At 36.3% G+C, this 21500-nt stretch overlaps 1 protein-coding gene across 2 annotated transcripts in view; it reads left to right on the top strand.

Moving 5' to 3' along the window:
• The window catches only part of LOC133526764 (mucin-2), a 113160-nt gene that overhangs the window by 51106 nt on the left and 40554 nt on the right, over positions 1–21500 (top strand). The window contains exons 2-3 of one of the 2 annotated variants that reach the window (XM_061863484.1): positions 1284–1318; positions 5557–5683. The gene's annotated coding sequence lies outside the window, so the exon portion shown is untranslated. The remainder of the gene's footprint in view (positions 1–1283; positions 1319–5556; positions 5684–21500) is intronic. The other variant, XM_061863483.1, reaches the window with a different exon arrangement.

Below are 21500 nucleotides of genomic sequence, written 5' to 3'. Positions count from 1 at the left end.
TCGTGTGACCGGCGCGCACGCTAGCTCGCGGAAAACTGGGGACGGGGGAGAGGGGCTATTCCGTCATTCATCGCGCGGCGCTGCACGAAGTGGCAACATCGCGTTTGCAAATTATAGCGATGGTTAACTGTGTCCACATGGTTAACTGTTGAACAGGAGACCCTACATATCTTATTACCTGACAATAATCACTATATTGCTATGATTCTGAAGGGCAAATTAGAGACTAAATGTTTCATACCATTTTCGCATTTTTATAACGTTTATTGTTACAACATATATAATTATTTATTTACTAAATTATTTATTAAAAAAACTAATTTAAAACTAAAACAAATAAATCGAACTTATGCTAACACAAAACAACTTAAAACTAAAAACTAAATTTTTCGCATTTAATTACATTCGATATTTTTATCGAGGGGTAGTCTTAACTTCAATTTCAACATTTATTCAGCAAATAGGCCACAAGGGCACTTTTACACGTCAACAATTTACATACAAGCAAAAACAAGCACATCAACAATTATAAAATACAATTAATTGAAAATATTAATGCAAACTAAAGTATTATTGTTTGAAGTAAACCGAATGAGGTGTCTCACTGTAATTATACTCAAAAATAAAATTACCTTAAACAGACCAGTCTCCACAAACCGTGAATGGATAAAACTGAAAGAAATGCAGTTTTTCGGTTTATAAGAAAATTATATTAAAGTTGACCTAATATCGACAGTCGGACAAAAACAGAGCATAGACTAGATTGCCTATTGCCTTTTCCCCTTCATCTTTTCTAAGCGGTAGCCAGAGGTTGAGCTCTTAAACCAAGGGAATTGACAGGAATACTTTGACGGAAAGTTTAGTGCCAAGCGGCATCGCTTGCGACATAAGTAATTATATACTTAACCGACTTCTGTTACGTAACCCACCTCAAACATAAACGATTGCAGTTGCATCCACCTTTATTAAAAAGTCACAAGTGTCCCAACTTGATACTAATGGCCGTATTCGAATAATGCTTATAAGATGTCACAATAATACGATACCGATCAGTCTCAAAAGCGACGTTTCTTCAACCAAAAACGTCACTTTGGCACTGAAAGATCGCTGTGACATCTTATAAGCATTGTTCGAATACGACTGTAAAGTATTTGTGCTTCATACGACTCTTTACTGCTAGCGAGCTGGGTTTTACCTGTAATTCCAATAGAGACATTGCCTTTATTGGATCTATTTGGAGTTGCATGTCGTGCGCATTTCTCATGAGCAATTTGTTGTTTCAGATAACGATGTTTGCGGAGTGACACATGGCGGGGAGGTAAATATTCATGTTAAAATTATTTTGATAGTATTATTGATGTGATAGTATGTTAGTTTAGTAGTATATTATTGATAGTAATTGATGTTCCGTAATACAGCAATAAGAGTAATAGAGAGACACACACATATCGTTTCGTTATCGTAGCGCGAGCGATTGCCACTTGGGGTAGACATCCAGTATAGGTCAAAAGGTCATAACAAATAAATGTCTGAAAAAAACTGTACTTTGGAAGAGTTTTCAATTTTCTAGACCGTAAATCATCACTAATCTAGTTCATATCTTTGGTTTAGTTTCTGTGGTTTTGAATTCAACTTACATTGAACTACAACTACGTGTGTCGAAGGATGTTGTCCTAAAACATCATGCTTAAAGAGGATTTGTAATGAGCCTATCTATTCTATAAATGCTATACGTGGTTTTACAAATAATAAATAAATAAATCATCTTTCATTGATTATAAACCCATATAAGATATAGAAAAAAACATATATATATGATATTAGACCAAACGTTAAACGTCATTTTTAGACACAGAACTGACTTTGTATCTATGCATTGTGAATTACCCAATGTTCATTATTAATATTATCATCCATCAATATTCTCGTGTCAAGGGCTGGATGTTATCCTAACGAGCTGTTCCAGGCAGTGTTTAGAGCAGATCTCTAATGAGCGGAGCTTCACGCGACGCGTGCGCCGCGCTCCAGCGCGCGCCACGCTTTCTGCGCGCGCACAGCATGCGATGCTGCTTTAATTTAACCAAAATACTGTAAATAAGTAATAGTGGCTAATGGGCTGTGACAATTATCATCCTAATTATAGTAGCCTCCCCTTATCTTAAAATCTTAAATACTTCTTTTAAGCCCTCCGTCCGGTAAACTATTCCGAGATTTGGAGCAGATGCAGAAATGACTGTCGTCTGATTCAAATTCTCCATATTAGAAGTAGGTTCACTTATAGATATAAGGTCTTTCTTTTGATTAGAAAAACTCATTTGCGCTTCCGTAGCTCAGCTAAGAACAATCGGACTGGTGTTCCGAAAGGTCACAAATTTGAGACTTGCCCGAAGCGCAGAATTGTTCTATTTTTCCTTTAATATAAAATTTGTAGTAGGTATTATTCTCAGACGTAGGTGCTTGATAAAAAATAGTTTGATGTCGACATACTTTATTTGCTTTGAGGGGAGGTGCGACAAGGTTACATTCGAATGGCGACTGCAGCAGCGATGCATGTGGAGTCTTACTTCTGCTGTTAGTCTACTGATATTTATAGTAACATCTCTTGTGTCGATGCTGCAGCAGTAACAGCCACAAATCTACAATGTAAAAGATTGCATGTCAAATGTCAAAAGTGAGATCAAAATCGGAATGATGTCGTGTCATCGGAAGTATTGAATTAAGAAATAATTGTTATTTCGTGAATTATTTACTTTTGTAACAGTATATTCCAAGATAAAACCACATATTGTATCTCCTGTATGCATCTTTTCTTATTTTCCATTTCGTTAACTTTATGTTTTGGTAAGTACATTCATGCACCGCGGCTGTTAGCGGCCGCTATGAAGCTCAAAAGCTGCTCAAAAGTGGTCTAATTTTTTAATTTTTAATCTGTAACTTTCGCACTCATGAGGCGTTCATAATTATATGTGATGGCTTCCATTTCGTACACTTCGATTTAATTATCTTTAAGCGTAAAGCGTCATTGCAAATCTAAAGTAACAGAAGGCTTACCGCGAACTACGTTCTACGTGTTGCCTCTCTATCGCACTTGTAAATTCGTACGTAAGTGTGACAGGGAGGCAGGGATCGGAAACCGGTATTTTTTGTATGGGAACGAAAACGGTATTTTTTCGTTCTTTGTTAATTATTTCATTCCTAATCGGGCAATCTAATAATACGAAGTCGATATCTAAAAACACAACTGAGTCCTACATTTTGAAATAAACCGAAATATATGGTTATTTCGATGTTTTTGCAAAAAACCGGTTCCGATCCCTGCAGGGAGGCAACACATCGAACGTGCTTCGCGGTAGGCCCTCAGCAAGGTAAGGCGGCCGCCAACCGAAAGTAATATGTAGGCGTTGAGTTATCAATCCAATGCGCATTCGATTTTACTACCAGTGCTACCAGAAAACAAGCTGTGGTCAAGTGGTCACTGGTGTAATAATAACGGTTGCAGTTCAACTAATGACCGTCATTATGGCACGTCATGATAATGCTTTACTTACGGTAAAGCAATGTGTGTTTATTATGTTTATTGCATCATAAAGGAAACTAGGTATTGTCTTAGATAATGGTGTTATCTCTGTTAGGTAGCATCGGAGATAATATTAGAATAGTGACCATAGTCATTTGGGTCAGCTGTGAGTCTAATTGTCTTTGACAAGATAGGATAGTTACTATTATACTGCTATTATATGAGACAAGATACAATAGTAATTATGACAACTTTTAAATAGAAAAAAGATAAATCTGGTATGCAAAGTGCATGAAACTTAATAAAAATGTTTTATTTTTTATACTACATCGGTGACAAACAAACATACGGCCGCCTGATGGTAAGCGGTCTCCGTAGCCTATGGACGCTGGCAACTCCAGAGGAGTTACATGCGCGTTGTTACCAAAATACCAACCCTAACACTCCACACCCTCTGCGCCGGAGTGGGTTTAGTGGGTAGGGCCAAGTTCTCCCCACCTCTCACTAGGATAGAGGGGACAGGAGCGGTGAGTCCACAATTATGGTCTTCCCGCGGCTGGGGGACGGTGCGTAAACGCATTCGCCCACTCCGTGAAAAAAAGGAACACAACACTATGAGTAGGGTCTAGTGTTATTTGGCTGCGGTTTTCTGTAAGGTAGATAGAGGTACATCCCCAGTTAGGCTCTGCTCTAGATCTGGAATGACATCCGCTGTGCTGTGCCCTATCACAGTAAGCGAGATGACATTCACAAAGCCCATACCCCTCTTTTGGACGTAGTTTAAGGACATACGCGGGTGATATAAAATTTACAATCCTGTTCCATCATGCCTAGTACACGGTATGCTGAAGTGTCGACAAAGAAGTAAGCATAGTGTCGACTACCTAAGTGTTAGATCGTCAAAATTATTGACGGACTAAATGTTACGTGTGGTCGACATAAACTATGTGGGTTACGAAGTCAGTTTCTTATTGAACGTACGCAATTGTAGAATAATTAGAGAGGAATGCTAAAGAAATGCTTATATAACCGGAAGTGGTGTGATTAAGTACGAGTTTAATAAGCATTATAAAACATGACTAATTGCTTAAAGCATATATGTATTATCTCGTTATCATATCACTAAAGCAGAGGCTGTGAGCGTTTTCACATTGCACGATCAGATATCGGATGTGGTATGCATATTATGAAAGAAGTAAAAAAAGGTGCTATTTATATTTATTCATATAATAATGGTGTGTTGTTCCAAAAAAAAAACATTATCAGTATCTAGCCTAGCAGAAGTTTTTCTTCAAGGGTCATCTGATATGCAATGTCGCATTAAACAATGTAAAAACCAAAATGTTGAAAAGGTAGAGAGGAGTGGCGAGTTGAACGAGCCCAACTATGGGTAATAAAACCTATTTTGGAAAATTATAGTAATGTCTACGAGTCTACGACGCATTATGTACCAATATGCGGTCTAATGACTTTTTCTCTCTTCTTCTTCTTCCTCGCGTTGTCCCGGCATTTTGCCACGGCTCATGGGAGCCTGGGGTCCGCTTGACAACTAATCCCAAGATTTGGCGTAGGCACTAGTTTTTACGAAAGCGACTGCCATCTGACCTTCCAACCCAGAGGGTAAACTAGGCCTTGTTAGGATTAGTCCGGTTTCCTCACGATGTTTTCCTTCACCGAAAAGCGACTGGTAAATATCAAATGATATTTCGTACATAAGTTCCGAAAAACTCATTGGTACGAGCCGGGGTTTGAACCCGCGACCTCCGGATTGCAAGTCGCACGCTCTTACCGCTATCGCTAGGCCACCAGCGCAATTTACAGATAGAGGATTTGGGCATTTCCTCTCATAAATGCAATATTTGATAAAGTAAAACTGCTAATGAATACCATTAAATGACGGCATACAGTTTTGCGATCGTTATCTGTTTTTATTTTGTTAAAGATTAAGCTGTGTTCTCTGTGCTCTTTAGTCTTTAATCTATTCTTTTGTGTACCTATATTTAGAATCTAGTGCATCTAGCCCGTGAAATCTGTTACAGATAGCTAGCATGCTAATGGGAGCAGGATCACACAAAGCGTTATATTAGCATGCGAGCAAAACGACTGGCAGATAATGCTCACAAAGGGGCATTGTTGCGTCTAGATTCGGAAATGTGGAACGATACGGTAATACTTTATACGTAGTAGTTTATAAGTCACACTAACCGACTACTACGAAAATAGAAAATCTCAACTAAATCTATAACTAGACTATGGGAAGGGTTTTTGCAGACTATGTAGGTATGTATGTTTCACCATAACGTCAAAACTAGTCGACTTTCCCGAGGTAACTTTAAAAGGTTTTTTTTTTCACGAAATAATTAGCTCGGTTAATAGTTATTTGTGCAACAAGAAAGGAAAGTTGGTTTTTCTTGCGAGTGTTGATTTTGAGGGCTGAGTAAGCGAAAGATTCCAAGTTAGAATCTTGAGCGTAGCGAGGGACTCAAAAACACGAGACGTAAAATACATACAACTTTTCACCTCAGTAGTGAGAACATATTAAAGGTTTAAAAAATTCAACATCAAGTAAAGTTAACCACGAATGAGATGAGATGAATGAGAGGCATCATCATTATGATGAAAGCTTCTAGAAATATTCATGTATTCATGGCCTTCACTAAATTAAAAAGCTACTTTGTCTCACTTGCCTAGAGTGACGAAAGTAGGCTTGTTCGAGCTGCTGAGGTGGCTTCTATTAGATTTGACATGACACAATAACTATAATAGGTATAAACTTATTTTTAAAATCACTATTTTATACATACTCTCCATTTAGTCTCGGAAATCATCTCGGTCTTAATTTCTTACATACTGTAAAATAGATAACAGTAAAATAGATAACGATAACAATTAGGTACCCTTAGCTTAGCTTAGTTTACAGCGAGCAACTAAGCATATTTTAACTGTCGACTTTTACGATCAAATTACTTAATGACACAGTGTCTTTTACTACCCCTAATAAGCCATAAACCTCCTGCTAAGTACATTGGAATACCAAACACACATCACATGTCATTCGCACGGCAGTATAGTCATTTGGAACAGCAGACAGTTAGTCCCATTATCTCATATCGTTGTCATTTATCTAAACAGTATTGCTTACCGAGCGCAAGCGTATGCGAACCAGTAAGTATAAACAGTTAGCTAATTATCTGGAGTGAAATGGAAAATTCAGAAATATCAACTTATTTGACGTACTTGCTGTGCGTATCGCTCGTACTAATTATCCATGGGGGCTCGCTAAATTTACAACGAGCAACAGAGAACTTTTCACTACGAATTATTTAGAGATATATACAGGCCTATCCCAACCTGCATAGACATCAAACCATACATATATCAGTTACGTAGCTGTCATTCGCGCGGGCGTCTCGTTCACACTAATATTTGTGCGAACAAGTCTGAGCGAAATGACCTCGCGAATGACAGCTAACTGATTTGATTCCAATATCTGTTTGATGGCAGTGCACGTTCGAATTGGCCTGTTTGTCAGAAAGCTAAGCGATAACCTCATGTCACTGATCGAACAGGAAAGTGGAAGGGAAAAAATTACATGATTGATCAAGTGCCTCTAATAGGTACCTACATAGTTGTCAATGCGGTTCATGCTGCCTATAACCAGAATAATAGATGACGGTATACTGTTTAGGAAATGATTACTAGATCGGTACAGTACTATTGTAGACCCTTGACTGAGTTGGTTCCGGAAAAGTTAATGTCAAGGTTTGGCCACGTTTTACATGTAACCACCGCGAGAAAATTATCTCACACTAAACTTCTCAGAGGGAGATTCCGTCCCTCTATTAAGAGGGAAGAACTGCGATCCTAACGAAATACGATGGAGAGAGTTGCATATCGCGTCTGACAATAGGAAGGCTCTTTTTGATGAAAATTTCATTTCGAGAGAAAACGGTTTCCACTAACTAAATCTTAAAAAATCACTTTGATTTTGATGTCGACATAATATATTATAGGTTTATAGGTTTTGCTTTAAAAAAAATACACAGTTATAAGACAAACTGCTTAATTCGACCAGGTTTTAATCACAAAAAAAATTATTGAGGTGCTTTTAAGTTTGAATCTGTTGCAAATTAAAAAAAAGGAAAACTTATAAATCTAGTCTTTCATAGTGTCAATGACGTACTAAAAAATCATGGAGAATCGAAAATATTTAGCAGGAGAAATACATTTTCTCTTTTTTATGGTCGAATACGTAGTATTCTTTCCTCTTAAGTGGTAGGAGTCGTTAGTACCTAATATTATTTATCTTGACGGCCCTAATTTATTGTAACGTAACAATTGAACTTTTAAGCAGGTCAAGAGATGAGTTCGTTCGGCCGTTAATCTTAATTCTCAAAACGAATCTATCAATCACAGCGCGTAACTGCCCAATTGTAGGCGCTCCTAACTTAATAATCGTATCGACGATTTTAGCTTGAATTGCGCAAAGTTGTTACATGGCTAGTACTCGGGAAGTTGTGAGAAAGACCCAAATGGTTTGGTTAAGGTTTGTTATGTAACCAGACATAAGGTATTTCAATGAATGACACGAATATGGCGATAACGATTGGTATCGTATGTTCTATCTCTACGGTCGGTACCACAACAAATCTTAGGTTCTTGTGGCACCGACCGAGTGACGATCTGCCGATGAAATACCTAGGGCTTATTTTTGCCCAAGTATTTTATCTCAAAAACAATTTTCATCGGCAGTATTTAACGTTATGCTATCGCGTTCGTCCTAAAATAATGCTATAATTTTGCATCATATCTGTATTTGTGAACCTTATTTGTTCACTTTAGTTCGACTTGTCAACATACGCTGTTGTCGTGTAGACGGTGAAATCATAAGTTGTTACGCCTTCCTAATATAGATGTAGTGGGAAGTGAGAATTGGCTAACAATAACAACACAGAACTAACAAATATGGTAAGCTCTGCTATTAGAAAATATGCATGTGTTTGAATGGACTAGTATCGAAAATTCAGTAAAAATATATACGTTATAATTCTAAGATACCGAGGTACTTACAGAGGTAGGCAAATTACAATTATTATCCTTGGTTTGTTAATACTAACAAACATTTACAATAGAATAAAATGGAATAGAAATTATTTCTTGTAATTAATGTTTTTATTTATTTTTTATGATCAAACTCGTTACGATCAAACTCGACTGTCGAGTTTAATCATAAAACGCGGAGAACAAAATGTAATAAAAGTTGAAGACGCACTTCAGTACCCCTAGTGTAAATTTGATCGACATCATAACGTGACGAACGCGTTTGCGTTAAGTCTCATTTTGTATAGGATTTTGAGTTTCCAAAACGTCCCGCTTGGCGCGCTCTTTCTAAATCCAATACAAAATGAGACTAAACGCAAACGCGTACGTCACGTTTCGAAATCGAATTTATTTACACTAGGGGTACAGATCGACTACGCTCATCTTTTGCGATAATCGGAGAACTACAGTTTTTCCTAATGACGCCAATATTTTGCTAATCAAAGAAAGCTTCTTAAAATGAGCCAAGGAAATTCTTTTTCACGAAGTTCGTTTTAAGTCCCAAAGATTCATTGATTTTAATTACTTTCCAATTTCAGTTTACTTATTTATCTTTTATTATTTTCTTTAGATATTGTAGTGTGTATGTGTAATCATATATATTCTCAAACTTGTAATGATATGTTGACATGACTTAAAGTCAAGTCAAAGTCAATATATTATTTATTCAAATAGGCCTAACAACAAGCACTTTAAAATCGTCAAATTTTACAAATATCATCTTAATCTAAATATCAGAGCAATTTATTGATGCAGTTATTATTGTTCTCAAAAACACATTGAATTTTTATAGATATGGCAAACTTAATAATAAGAATTTCACAAAAGGACCGTCAATCACCAAAATTGTATAAAAATACTAGTCTAGAAACTTTCTAGAATAAAATCTAAATGGCAAAAATACGGTATATATAAAGTGCAAAAATATGTATCGAAAGAATCGTCTCATAAATATGGTACTACGCTCTTATTACACTGGAATAAGATGCTATGGGACATATTTTTGAGTAAGATGTGTATACCCATATTTTTACACTTGACTGTACATTGAATTATCAATTTCATCATTATTAACATAACAATAAATAATTCATTATTTACAATCACACTTAATCCCACGGTGTTTCATCAAACAAACAAACTTCAAATTACGTCCGGAAATACTACATATCAGGTGCGATAAGTGCAGATGATATGTAAAGGAATTTCATACAGCCTTAAACACCTAGGCCTGTAGGGCAACCTTTTGTTTTTAAACGTCAAATTATGGCACGTCTTGGCATTCAAGCATAAAAAACCTATAAGCAAAATTCTGCCATTATGTTTTTTTCTTTTTTTTTTGTGCTATTTTTCTTTTTTGTGTTTGTTAATTATTATTTTCGAGTTTTAAAGGGGAACAAAAATTTCATTATTTTTGCGCTACGACGCACGGTTTAGGAGATACAGCCCCATAAAGTTTTTTTTTCTGTCATGCAGAAAACTTTATATCTCCTAAACCGTGCGTCGTAGCGTAAAATAATCAAATTTTCGTTCCCCTTTTAACAGCCCCAAAGTAATAATAACAATCATCATCATCATCATCCTATTTTTTTAAATTATTTCATTGCAAGTTTGAATAAAACACTATACAAATCTCCGCGAGAAACGGGGTTGCTGGCCGCGTATCCCTATCCGACTTCACGTATAAAAGCAAGAGTACAAGGTTTGAGTCTTCTCACAGGGGAAAGCACGGCAAGGTATAGTCTAATAAGGAAGTGACGATTGTAGATGTAGACGCTTGCGCAAGCGGGTCATCCAATTCAGTGCCCGTGACTTCGCTCCACTTATTATTGTTTACCAGTACAATCATAACTAAATCAATGTTTTGTTTGTTCTGATATTGCCTTTATCCCTTAGATGTTTAGAAAATAAACCTAAAGCCAAACAGGAATAATATACTTGTATAGTAAGTATTGTTTGTATTCAATGGGTAGATGGGTATTGGGAGCTCGTATAGTGGGTATTCTTTGAATGCCTGTGACGTCGCTCCACTGTTATGTTTGTGTTTGGGTGCTACCACACCAATCGATCGATGGTAGAATGGTACAGTTGACATCGATCAATCGATTGGTCTAGGTAGAAACTATCGATCGACGTCGGCTGTTCCATTATATCATCGATCGATGTCATCGGTTCGAATAATTCAAAAAATAACTGAACTTAAGTAATAACGAAATAAATATTGTCCTAAAACCGATTTTGTTGTTACAAACCGACATAGTCCCAATTTTTATGCGAGGGTTACAAAATATTTTGTTACTGTTATGGAAACATTTCTTTCAGTGAATAAGCTGGGAACATTCAAAGTATTGATATGAACAAATGGGAATGGAATAGTTAAAATATCACTTATACATTTTTCAAGGAACATGTCGTGAAAAAACTTGCATATGAAAAATATTTTTTAGCGTTTTCCCGATTGCATTCTTAAGGAGCTCGAGGTCCGTTTTGGCAGTCTAAGCCCAAGATGTGGCGCTACTAGTGCTACCTACCAGTACCAGTTTCTACGAAAGCGTCAGAGATATGAACATTTTATGAACATGAATCGCTGTAAGAAAGTGGGGGATACACCTACTCGATAAGTCTTATACTTAACTGTGCCTGTTACAAAAAACCTAATGAGCCATCTTTAAGCGCCATGCCTCACTAATATCTCCAAATATATATATTTTTCTATTGTTACCATAAGACACAGCTCAGTGCTTACAATAGACATTCCAAATGACTAGAAACCTGCACATAAATCGCGGTGACGTCACCAAACTTTAGTTGCGGCAGAAAATTCTTTGTATTATTATTGTTAGTTCCAGGGGACATTTTGTTGTCATTAAAGTACCTATCTACAACTCTCAATTTTTATCATCTTTTACTTAACTAGCTTACAATACAACTTAGCTTTGGTACCTGTACTGTACATACTATTTAACCGAATGTACCAAATCCAAAGATACAATATAAGCGCAATATCACCGTATTTCGTACGTTCGTATAAGTTACGAAAATGTATAGTATTTTCGTAACTCTACGGAAAAGTACACAAGTACATTTTATTTATCCCAAACTGGGAGTTCGTATTCAGGTATTCCGCCAGAAATAAGGAGTTCTTCAAACTGACAAACCATTTTTGGCTGACAAAAAAAATCGATTACAAATAAAATCAAATGCCCATTAGTCTACGTGGCCGCGTTATAATAACAGTATCAGTCTCTTTCATTCACGTAGTGTTCAAAGTGACATTTGATTTATATGATACGTGAATAAAGCCATCAATAATACGCCTGCAGATTATTTCGTTACAAACAACACGCAATAACATCAAGGAATCTATCTTTCTCAACATTCCGATTTCCACTAATCATTCCATTACAAATAACCCGCCAAATACCTCAACGTGTAATCACATAAGGCAGTCTTCACACAAGCGGGGTGCGAAGCACGCACGAAATACCGTAAAATGAGACTAATTGAGAACCTCGGGGCTATTTGGAAAAGAAAAATTATAAGTTTTGAACCCATATATTTCTTATCATGGCCGTAGTAGAAACGTAGACCTTCGTCTGACAATAGTAAATCTAATGTAATATTGGTTAATGGCCACAATGACGCCGAGGAATTCACATTCACACACGTGCTTAAAAACAATTTTGAGTGTTTGAGTGTTTTGTTAGAAAATCAGTCCTCGTCCTACTTCTATTCAGATATTGTTTCGTGGTAGGTTAAAGCTTTGTTAAATGTAGATAATACGTAATAGTGTAATAGTACACATTCTTGGGAGTTTTTTAGGCCATATGACATAATTTTAAGCTTTTATTTTGCTAGATAGCGGGAGCGGGAGCAAGAGGCACGGGCTAATGATAAGAAAATGACAACATTTAGACATGAAAATGTCCCTAAGTTACAATAAGCCCCCGGAGTGGCATGCGGTACATCAGTGTTACAGCTGTGCAAGAAGCAGTCATTTTCCAAGAAGTTAAAATAGTAGTCGAAAGTTACAGAAATAAATCACAGAAAAACGTTCATTTTGGAAATGGAAAATTTCGATCTTTATACAAAAACATGAGAATTTCCCATATGGAAATTTAGCAATTTAGTAAATTTTCCGGCGGCATCGGGACATCAGTAATCAGTGTGGTACCACGTAATTAGTGGGATGTAATCGCGGCGTCCGTCAGATGGCCGGGGGCGGATAGCTCTCGCGTTACACCAGACTTTCTACGTCATATTCGCTTCAATCGGATGATTCAATATCAGCGCGTTTACATTATATTTTATCAGGGCTAGAAAAAATACCAAATAATCCGATGATGTTATAATTATATGTTTTTACTCGTATATGTAATCTTTATTTTTTCTAGGACCCGGGTCGGCAATCCGTGTCTCACGAGACACTCAAAATATTAATCCGCTTAGAGCTTATACCACTCAAACCAAGTGTTATGGCTCTTTGAGATTCCTAAAACTGATGATTTCTCTAGTTACTTTAGGGTTGGCTCTTGTCGTCAAACTTTTACCAACTCCTGTCTCTAAGAACACCTTGCTAAACGTAATTTTCTAATGTTTTAGATTTACATAAAAGGGCATAAAATAATTACTAGTTCAACTGGACTAAGTTATTAAAAACCTAGTTCACTCACTACATACCTATGTGTAAACTAGATTTTTAATTTTGTATAGGTATACATCTCAAATAGATAAAACAACGGCATAACGTAAAAATAACCAATAAATCATTCTCAACCTCAACCATCGGCGTGACGATCTGTCCCAAATATTATCTCCAGCTACTTTTATCTACAAACAAGGGAAAGTAATATTAAATCTCAATAAAGCGTAACTTTCCGCGGTTACCCGTACTGCAGGCGCATGATGGATGGCATCATCCACGTAGTTAAATAAACGTCACTTTTTGCCACCGTGTGATTGAAAGAGACAAACGGTTATTATCATGCCGTCACGTAAACAAGCGAGACCGTCATCGTCATATCAGCGCTAAAATCAGAGCCCGTGAAGAAAGGGCCAAACGATAATAATAGCCAATAGATGCGTTTCTGGTTTACCTATATAACCTCTTTACTTATTCTTCTGTGTATGTGATTTCAAGCTCAGCAACTAAATTAGGTAAAGGGCTTTGAATTTATAGAAATATACAAAACTACGTCAATTCAATAGAGACAAAATACAATTACCATTGTCCTGTCTAGTTACTTAGGTGTCACACGGCGTAAAGTAACTATTACCAACTATTACTGATTTACAACATGGCAATTCTTACATGTTTTAGTATATTAAGTAAAATATCCTAACAATAACCTTTAAAAAAAAACATTTATTTAGGTAATCTTTGGATTTGGTACATTCGGTTAAATAGTATGTACAGTACAGGTACCAAAGCTAAGTTGTATTGTAAGCTAGTTAAGTAAAAGATGATAAAAATTGAGAGTTGTAGATAGGTACTTTAATGACAACAAAATGTCCCCTGGAACTAACAATAATAATACAAAGAATTTTCTGCCGCAACTAAAGTTTGGTGACGTCACCGCGATTTATGTGCAGGTTTCTAGTCATTTGGAATGTCTATTGTAAGCACTGAGCTGTGTCTTATGGTAACAATAGAAAAATATATATATTTGGAGATATTAGTGAGGCATGGCGCTTAAAGATGGCTCATTAGGTTTTTTGTAACAGGCACAGTTAAGTATAAGACTTATCGAGTAGGTGTATCCCCCACTTTCTTACAGCGATTCATGTTCATAAAATGTTCATATCTCTGACGCTTTCGTAGAAACTGGTACTGGTAGGTAGCACTAGTAGCGCCACATCTTGGGCTTAGACTGCCAAAACGGACCTCGAGCTCCTTAAGAATGCAATCGGGAAAACGCTAAAAAATATTTTTCATATGCAAGTTTTTTCACGACATGTTCCTTGAAAAATGTATAAGTGATATTTTAACTATTCCATTCCCATTTGTTCATATCAATACTTTGAATGTTCCCAGCTTATTCACTGAAAGAAATGTTTCCATAACAGTTACAAAATATTTTGTTACAGAAATGTTTCCATAACAGTTACAAAATATTTTGTTACTGTTATGGAAACATTTCTTTCAGTGAATAAGCTGGGAACATTCAAAGTATTGATATGAACAAATGGGAATGGAATAGTTAAAATATCACTTATACATTTTTCAAGGAACATGTCGTGAAAAAACTTGCATATGAAAAATATTTTTTAGCGTTTTCCCGATTGCATTCTTAAGGAGCTCGAGGTCCGTTTTGGCAGTCTAAGCCCAAGATGTGGCGCTACTAGTGCTACCTACCAGTACCAGTTTCTACGAAAGCGTCAGAGATATGAACATTTTATGAACATGAATCGCTGTAAGAAAGTGGGGGATACACCTACTCGATAAGTCTTATACTTAACTGTGCCTGTTACAAAAAACCTAATGAGCCATCTTTAAGCGCCATGCCTCACTAATATCTCCAAATATATATATTTTTCTATTGTTACCATAAGACACAGCTCAGTGCTTACAATAGACATTCCAAATGACTAGAAACCTGCACATAAATCGCGGTGACGTCACCAAACTTTAGTTGCGGCAGAAAATTCTTTGTATTATTATTGTTAGTTCCAGGGGACATTTTGTTGTCATTAAAGTACCTATCTACAACTCTCAATTTTTATCATCTTTTACTTAACTAGCTTACAATACAACTTAGCTTTGGTACCTGTACTGTACATACTATTTAACCGAATGTACCAAATCCAAAGATTACCTAAATAAATGTTTTTTTTTAAAGGTTATTGTTAGGATATTTTACTTAATATACTAAAACATGTAAGAATTGCCATGTTGTAAATCAGTAATAGTTGGTAATAGTTACTTTACGCCGTGTGACACCTAAGTAACTAGACAGGACAATGGTAATTGTATTTTGTCTCTATTGAATTGACGTAGTTTTGTATATTTCTATAAATTCAAAGCCCTTTACCTAATTTAGTTGCTGAGCTTGAAATCACATACACAGAAGAATAAGTAAAGAGGTTATATAGGTAAACCAGAAACGCATCTATTGGCTATTATTATCGTTTGGCCCTTTCTTCACGGGCTCTGATTTTAGCGCTGATATGACGATGACGGTCTCGCTTGTTTACGTGACGGCATGATAATAACCGTTTGTCTCTTTCAATCACACGGTGGCAAAAAGTGACGTTTATTTTACCACGTGGATGATGCCATCCATCATGCGCCTGCAGTACGGGTAACCGCGGAAAGTTACGCTTTATTGAGATTTAATATTACTTTCCCTTGTTTGTAGATAAAAGTAGCTGGAGATAATATTTGGGACAGATCGTCACGCCGATGGTTGAGAATGATTTATTGGTTATATTTACGTTATGTCGTTGTTTTATCTATTTGAGATGTATACCTATACAAAATTAAAAATCTAGTTCACTCACTACATACCTATGTGGTGAGTGAACTAGGTTTTTAATAACTTAGTCCAGTTGAACTAGCAATTATTTTATGCCTTTTTATGTAAATCTAAAACATTTGAAAATTACATTTAGCAAGGTGTTCTCAGAGATAGGAGTTGGTAAAAGTTTGACGATAAGAGCCAACCCTAAAGTAACTAGAGAAATCATCAGTTTTAGGAATCTCAAAGAGCCATAACACTTGGTTTGAGTGGTATAAGCTCTAAGCGGATCAATATTTTGAGTGTCTCGTCTTCGAGACACGGATTGCCGACCCGGGTCCTAGAAAAAATAAAGATTACATATACGAGTAAAAACATATAATTATAACACCATCGGATTATTTGGTATTTTTTCTAGCCCTGATAAAATACAATGTAAACGCACTGATATTGAATCATCCGATTGAAGCGAATATGACGTAGAAAGTCTGGTGTAACGTGAGAGCTATCCGCCCCCGGCCATCTGACGGACGCCGCGATTACATCCCACTAATTACGTGGTACCACACTGGTTACTGATGTCCCGATGCCGCCGGAAAATTTACTAAATTGCTAAATTTCCACATGGGAATTTCTCATGTTTTTGTATAAAGATCGAAATTTTCCATTTCCAAAATGAACGTTTTCCTGTGATTTATTTCTGTAATTTCCGACTACTATTTTAACTGCTTGGAAAATGACTGTTTCTTGCACAGCTGTAACACTGATGTACCGCATGCCACTCCTTAAATATTGTACCTTAGGGACATTTTAATGTCTAAATGTTGTCATTTTCTTATCATTAGCCCGTGCCTCTTGCTCCCGCTCCCGCTATCTAGCAAAATAAAGGCTTAAAATTATGTCATATAGCCTAAAAAACTCCCAAGAATGTGTACTATTACACTATTACGTATTATCTACATTTAACAAAGCTTTAACCTACCACGAAACAATATCTGAATAGAAGTAGGACGAGGACTGATTTTCTAACAAAACACTCAAACACTCAAAATTGTTTTTAAGCACGTGTGTGAATGTGAATTCCTCGGCGTCATTGTGGCCATTAACCAATATTACATTAGATTTACTATTGTCAGACGAAGGTCTACGTTTCTACTACGGCCATGATAGGAAATATATGGGTTCAAAACTTATAATTTTTCTTTTCCAAATAGCCCCGAGGTTCTCAATTAGTCTCATTTTACGGTATTTCGTGCGTGATTCGCACCCCGCTTGTGTGAAGACTGCCTTATGTGATTACACGTTGAGGTATTTGGCGGGTTATTTGTAATGGAATGATTAGTGGAAATCGCAATGTTGAGAAAGATAGATTCCTTGATGTTATTGCGTGTCGTTTGTAACGAAATAATCTGCAGGCGTATTATTGATGGCTTTATTCACGTATATAAATCAAATGTCACTTTGAACACTACGTGAATGAAAGAGACTGATACTGTTATTATAACGCGGTCACGTAGACTAATGGGCATTTGATTTTATTTGTAATCGTTTTTTTTTGTCAGCCAGAAATGGTTTGTCAGTTTGAAGAACTCCTTATTTCTGGCGGAATACCTGAATACAAATTCCCAGTTTGGGATAAATAAAATGTACTTATGTACTTTTCCGTAGAGTTACGAAAATACCATACATTTTCGTAACTTATACGAACGTACGAAATACGGTGATATTGCGCTTATATTGTACAGGGAACTTTATTATCTATTTACCAAATTTCATCAAAATCTGATGACCGGACGGTAAGCAAACTTTGGAATATACAGAAACAATAACAACTCTAGCTACAGAGTTCCATGGCTTATGAGAATTTGGTACAACCTCATTGGATAGTATCCTTATCTCTCAGGAATCGGGTTTCAGGCAAATATCCGATAGATAAGCCCTACCTAGCTCTCCACTATCAACAAGCAGCATAACATTAGAACGTCCCGTTTCAAGTATTTTAGAAATATAATGCTATATATATGCTAATAATTTCAAGCTGTCATTAAAAACTGAAATGGATGTCACATTTCTTTAAATAAGTGACCAAGTCCTAATGACTAGGTACGTCCTGTCTGGCCTAGTGGGTAGAGCCCCTGCCTATAAAGCCCAAGGTTGCGGGTTCAAATCCTGGTAAGGGCATTTATTTGTGTGATGAGCATGAATATTTGTTCCTGAGTCATGGGTGCTTTCTATGTATTTAAGTATTTATGTATGTCATTGTCTGTGTAAGTACCCACAACAGAAGCCTTATTGAGCTTACTGTGGGACTGAGCTATTTGTGTATTAATGTCCTATAATAATATTTATTTGTTAATCGAAAAAAGATCGGATATTGTATTATTTTTTCTAAGTTATGGTCAATGGTTTAAGATATTAATTCTCATAAGTTGCAAGCTGTGGGTAACTTGTCAAAATCATATGGAAACATTGAAAAACCTTATTGCTTAACAATTTACTTAATTTATATAGGTAACTAATTATTTACAATGAGTTACAAATCTATCGCTACTTCAAATTATATTAGGGCCATACCTTACAGCCTTGCTGTTTAGTAATGAAAGAAGGTTATATTAACATGAAAAAAAAAATTGTCTAGTCAAGTAAAAACATACATCGTTTTTCCAATTGCCGGACATAACTTGTACTGGCCATTTATCGGGAAAGAAAATAAAACAAATATTGGTTACAGACCTTACAGTTACTAATTTTCACTTGAACTTGAATGCTATTGTTAATTCAGCACTAAACGTTCACCACGTTTAGCGATGACTTACACTACAAAAAATAATCACAACAACTCATTTCATACAAAACACTCTCACAGTTGCAATTTAAGTTATTTTTTTTTATATAACTAAATTTTAAGTAAAAAATATTGAAAATGGCGGGCGCCGGTTTAACTTTTTAATTTTTTTTCTGTTAACGATAGCCACCGTGACAGTGATAGTTTCATACAGCTAATAATTAAAAAAAAATTTGAGTGTAATATCATATTACTCGTATAATAACATTTAATTTGTATGATAACAAATAAATATTTAATTTCTATCGTTAATTAATATTTTTGGACGTAATAAACGTGTAATGGCGAAATAAAAAATATATCAAGTTTTTGGACATCCGAACTATTCGGTGTAGTCGTATGGATTACGGTCAAATATAAATTTAAAAAAGTGGCGGTGACATAATCAGACAGACAGACGGACATGACGAATCTATAAGGGTTCCGTTTTTTGCCATTTGGCTACGGAACCCTTAAAAGTTAGAAAAGCATAAAGCACTAGTTCGCGAAAACCAACTTTGTGAACGCTAAACAGCTACGTAAAGTAGCACTTTTTGAGCAACTGTATTAAAAAAAATAGTATCTAACCTCCCAACCAAGAGGGGCACTTAAAAACTTTGTTAGGAGCAGTCCAGTACCTTCACAATGTTCACCAGAAAGCTGATTTTTAATACGTAAATTCTGAGAAACTCATTAGTATGAGCGTTTCGTACCTACGTCGTTCGTAAACACTCGGCTTCTGATTCATCCAATAATAATAAAATAATGAAAGTATTAAATCATTAATATCATTATACATAAACATGTACTACGCTCATTAAATGTATCCATCACATTAGACGAATTCAATTATAATGCAACTCCCTTCGCTGTTTACGGCCTTCACTTTCGCTAGATCATTTCGGCATCTTTTGGCCAACGAAAGTAAAAATGATATCATATAATAAGTAATTTGGAGGAACTGGACCGAATCTGACAACTCAAAAGGTCGTATATACGTCAAGCATTGAACGCGTATAGGTCTTTTTGATTGGTTGAACTTTTGACTACAATTTATATTCATGACGTTATGAAATGTGTGGTGAAAAGGTACTTTATTCGGTATGTGCATAAAATCAGTCCCTCGAATAGCTGCAGAATTACATAAAATAATAAGAAGACATTTATGAGTGAAAAAATATAATGAAAATACCAAAACTAAAGGTCTTTTCGCAGTCATTATGTGCCTAATTATAGTCTTATTATAGCCCCAAAAAAGTGAAAAGAATTCGTCATAAATATTTAAAGTAAACAAAAACGCAATCGTACTTGCAATGTTGCCATCCGCAAAAACACCAGAATTTCAACCAATTTCGTGCAGCCCAGCGGGAAACTTTTTAATTCACTATCTGACCGTGGTGATGCACGGCAATGCCGCTAAAATGGGTTATTGTTGGGTCATTTATAACAGAGATGAGTGAATAATGTAGACTTGTAGTTCCTATTATCTACAGGCGCAGAAATAAAAACCCAATGGAACAATCACGATATGTTCATATGTTTTAATTTGAACTCTTGAAAAATTAACTGAAACTTGCTAGTCGTCGCGTAAAGCGTCGTTTCATCTAAAGTCCGACCAGAAATATAGGATTATAGTCTAGAGGGCGCTGTTATTTTCATGTATAGAGTGACAGTTCAGTTTAGTGTGAACAATTTAGTTGATGCAATGAAATTCAATATGGCGCGTGATATATTACTGGCCAGGCTTGAAGTAGGTTTGATTTTTTCAGTAACCTTACACATTAGGCACTAAAGAGGCGCGTTGAGCACCATCTCTAATAACTAGGTAGGTACTAGGTAGGTTTGTGTGGTAGGGCACATCACAGCGGATGTCATTCCAGATATAGAGCAGAGCCCAACTGGGGTAGTACCTCCACCTTACAGAAAACCACAGCCGAATAACACTAGAACCTACTCATAGTGTTGTGTTCCTGCCGGTGGGTAAGGTTGCCAGAGCTCAACGAGGGGAGGGAGGGTTGTTAGGGTTGGCAACGCGCATGTAACTCCTCTGGAGTTGCAGGCGTACTTAGGCTACGGAGACTGCTTACCATCAGGCGGGCCGTATGCTTGTTTGCCGCCGACGTGGTATTAAAAAAACTTACTACTTCTACTATGCATACTAGATAATATTATCATTAGGTAACGGTCTATTTTTCACTAATCCCTGTTAGTACGTTAACAACACTAAAGTTTGTGTCATCCACGAAGACGCGCGAATTTGTCAAATCTAACCTTTAATATTATGACATTACGAGTCACGCGTTGTCGTGAATGACACGATCTTTATACCGTTGTCGAAGCATGTATCCATGACTGTGAAATTGCGAATGTTGTGCTACGGGACAAACGTCAGATAACTGAAGTCATTTGTTTTTTTTTTTTTGGTTGATCACTTGGGTACGGTTTGTTAATCGGCCAGTTATGATGCTTATCTTTTAGAGTCTGTTTAGAAAAAGAAGAGTCGTGGAATGTATTGGGCCCCATACATGCCACGACTCTTCTCTTTCCGAATAGACTCTAATAGGATTTCATTAACCATCATGTTAATTACAAATAGGGACAT

This window comes from Cydia pomonella, chromosome 17 (assembly GCF_033807575.1).
Source record: "Cydia pomonella isolate Wapato2018A chromosome 17, ilCydPomo1, whole genome shotgun sequence".
NCBI classification, from domain to species: Eukaryota; Metazoa; Arthropoda; class Insecta; order Lepidoptera; family Tortricidae; genus Cydia; species Cydia pomonella.
This window is presented reverse-complemented; position numbering and strand designations above follow the sequence as displayed.